Source organism: Limulus polyphemus, unplaced genomic scaffold (assembly GCF_000517525.1).
Source record: "Limulus polyphemus unplaced genomic scaffold, Limulus_polyphemus-2.1.2 Scaffold3732, whole genome shotgun sequence".
Classification (NCBI taxonomy): domain Eukaryota; kingdom Metazoa; phylum Arthropoda; class Merostomata; order Xiphosura; family Limulidae; genus Limulus; species Limulus polyphemus.
The window spans coordinates 56,460-60,373 of NW_013669342.1; the positions used below are offsets into that span (position 1 = coordinate 56,460).

The 3,914-nt window shown below is 33.2% G+C and overlaps 1 protein-coding gene across 4 annotated transcripts in view; it reads right to left on the bottom strand.

The window, feature by feature from the left end:
* LOC106469938 (C2 domain-containing protein 2-like) overlaps positions 1–3,914 on the bottom strand; it is a 61,591-nt gene that overhangs the window by 18,601 nt on the left and 39,076 nt on the right. The gene's annotated exons all lie outside the window — the stretch shown is intronic.

Consider the following 3,914-nt stretch of genomic DNA (forward strand, 5'->3'; position numbering starts at 1 on the left):
GTACTGGTGAGATGTACTGAAATCAATTAGGTTTATTGAAGTATGCACATTATGGTATACAATTTTGTAATTTTCCAGAGAAATGAAAGTATTCAAGCTTCTCTAATCAAACAGATACTATTATAAGAAATTAATAAATACAAACAGTGTCTTCAGTACCAGTTTTGTATGTCACTCTACACCTTGACAGTACAGGAAACTGACAGTTTGAAACAACTTATCACAATCAGATAAGTTATTACATACACAGATTTGATTATAACATTGCTCCCTAGTTGGTAATATTAGTTATTAACCCTTTGTATGGCGAGTTTAAATGGCATTACGTGAAAAGCATTGTAATGCCAGTACTCCAGTGATGTAATAGTAGAGTTACGAATCCTTCTTATGGGAAGTTTATATCATATAACATGAAAGTGTTGTAATGCCAGTACTCCAGTGATGTAATAGTAGAGTTACGAATCCTTCTTATGGGAAGTTTATATCATATAACATGAAAGTGTTGTAATGCAAGTACTCCAGTGATGTAATAGTAGAGTTACAAATCCTTCTTATAGGAAGTTTATATCATATAACATGAAAGTGTTGTAATGCCAGTACTCCAGTGATGTAATAGTAGAGTTACAAATCCTTCTTATAGGAAGTTTATATCATATAACATGAAAGTGTTGTAATGCAAATTCTCTAGTTTTGTTTATTATTACCAAAGTATAAAGGTTTTTAAACATACGTGAAATATATTTTACCATATAAAGTGATATATTGAGACCAAGTTCTAAATCTAAAAATATTTCCTTTTAACTCAAACGAGGAATCAGGAACTATTTTAAATATAAAACAGTTTGTTAGAATCTTAGTAACTAGTATAGATCCATCACTGGGTTGAATGATGGACCACTGGAAACAAAGCTATTTCCTTTTGTCTTCAATCAATTTGATTTAACATTGAGAAAGTTTGCCCAATTTCATATATGAACCCCCAGAAAAAAATTATAGCAGAATGTTGGTTTGATAATAAATCTTAGTTTGTATGAATGTTTTTAATAGCTACAGATGAATGTCATATTGACAAGTATTATCTCAATGAACATATACGGTGAATGAAGGTAGAAAATACTGTACATATTACAAAGAAATGTTGAATTTCATTTTAAAGTGATTTTGTAATTTTGTTATGAAAGTCAAAACATCATAAACTGGACTTGAAGAGAAAGTATATAATTATTTCTTTATGTTAAAAAACTTTACAGGTTATTCTCAGTGGACTTATTGTAACAGCTGGAAGTGTAGCCCACTCACTGGTACCAACAAATAATAGTTGTGTTTAGGATAAAATTAAGTTGCAATATTGTATTGAGTGATATTGCTAATTGTGATAATTTTAGAAATTTCTACAATTTGTTTTGGCTATGAAGCAGCATTTAACAAGGCTTTCTTGATCTCAAATTGAGAATGAAGGATGAGAAAGGTAAATGATCGTAAAATCTTGTGAGTAAAATTGCTGTGAGTTCAATTTCATCAAGACTTATTATGCTTTAGGTTGAAATGAACAAAACAAAATAGAGAGAAAAACATTTACAATAACAACTGCTTTGACACGTACGATGGTCAGCCTGCAATACAAAAGATCAAAATTAGAAAACAAAGGCTGGAAATATATGTATATATAACACCATCTGTGTCATCAGGTCAGTGTTCAGGCCACATTTGAAGTACTGTGTTCAGTCTTGGACTCCTCACCTTAGAAAAGACATTTAATTGGTTCAGAGAAGGGCTAATAAGATGATACTTGGGATGGGAATATTATCATATGAGGATAGGTTAAGATTTCTGTACTTGTTTTCCCCTTTAAAGGAGTTCAATGGAAAGCATGATAAATATTTAAATGATAATTGCTGTCTTTGAGGTTGTTGTTTTTTAGGGTTTAGTTTAATTCAGTGGACAGGACAGCCTAGATGGTTCTTTGTTGTCCTTTAATGTTATAGTTACTAATGTCTGAAGAGTCTACCTGGAAGAAAGCATGTACATTAAACAAAGAATTAAAGCATTTACCTAGTTATTCTGAAAGAAGTTACTTTTACACACACACATATATAAAAATGGAAAGCCATATGGTAATTCAACTGTGGATAAAGTTGTTCTACATCATTAAATTTGTCTGTATAAACATAGTATATTATTGTTTTTTCACAAAAAGGTTCTAAAAATGTCAATTTCCAAGGAGGCATGATGGTGAGTGAACATCTATCTGGATTCTCAGTGTCACAAACACTAGTTGTACTTCCACGGGGTCCCCAAAATTAAGAGTAGCAAATGTTTTTATTTCTTGTTTTTGAAGTTCATATCATGCTGTATTGTAACCTACTGAGTGCATAATTTTTCTTTTGATTCATGGCATGCTCATATTTTACTGACATCACAACAGTACAAATTGCAATGTTAAGCAACGTCATTTTAGTGTCGACTGACAGACAACACACTACTTTATAATGGTGTAAGTGGTTGAAACAAGTGACACCTCCAGGTGGCCAAAATAATGAACCTTTCCAAAGGAATGGTGTCAAAACCTATGTCAGAAAACAGAACCACATTAGACGAAAATAAGAGTGGTTAAAAAAAGTAAGTTGACAGATGAACATCAACACAGGTATGAAGATGAAAACAATAGAGTACAGCATCAAGAGTGTGTGTAGAAATTAAGATTGGTCTACAACATCAAATCTTTTTCAAAACAGCTCAAAGGGAACTGAAAAAGATGGTTTACCATGGTAGGTCTGCCATTCAGAGATCTCTACTAACACCAAATGTCCAAGGAAAATGGTGGAAAGAAAGTAAAAATTGGACTGAAGATCTATAAAAGAATATGATTTTATCAGATGAATTATCTTTTACACCCTGCCCATCAAATGGATATGTTTATATATGGTAATTTACAAAAATATTTTACAACTCTGAGTGTCTTGTATCATCAGCTAAGCAGGTTCGAGGCTCTATGATGCTGTTATTGTTGGAACAGTTCACTGAGATAAAATAACAGCAAATTATTACTTAAATGTTATCGAAAATCAGATTTTATCCATGTCTGTTTCAGGAAGAGACTGCACCAGTTCATACTAATTAAATTATAAAACATTAGCTCAAAGAACATGAGGAAGAACTAGGGCACTTAACTTAGCCACCACAGTCATAATTAGGTATGCACAAGAACCCAGCTGGATATTCAACCCTGGCCGGGTATTGAGCTATCCGGTAATACTTGGCTCTGGCTGAGTGTCGAAGTTAAACATCTAAACCCTAATCTTTGTGGCAACTAACACGGTACTGAAAGTCACAGTCAATAATTGGTTTAAATAAAAGAAAAACGTGTTCCAAACAACAAAAACTGACCACCCGCCGAAAGTCAGGGATTCAGAGAACAATAGGAGTTAATAACAGGCATGGCTTGAGAAATGGGTTTTTGGCAAAGGTGGAGGGTTTTGAGAAAAATAGGGGTTAGGGTTTGAGAAGTTGGGGTTAGGCGTTGAAAGTAAAACTTGAATATCTTGTTGGTGATTATTCGGTTAAATGTAATAAATGTCAATTTTGTTTCTAATTTTTGTGTAAGTTGTTTTTTTTGGGGGGGGGAAGAACCCGATCCATGTTGACACCCGGCCCATGGCCAAAGCTTAGTCACTGGATACCCGGACCCAGTATTCAGCCAAATTTTACTACCTGTGCATCCCTAGTCACTATATTTAATTGCTATTGAGCCTCTACTGTCAGTTCTTGAGACCGATCTTTGATGCAGATTACCACCACCATCTTCATTTCAACAATTAAGGGGTGTTGCAAAATAAATCATACTTTTTTTCTCCTAGAGCATAACAAAGTAAAATAAGATTTTAATTCAATCAAAAAAAGTAATTCCAAGTATC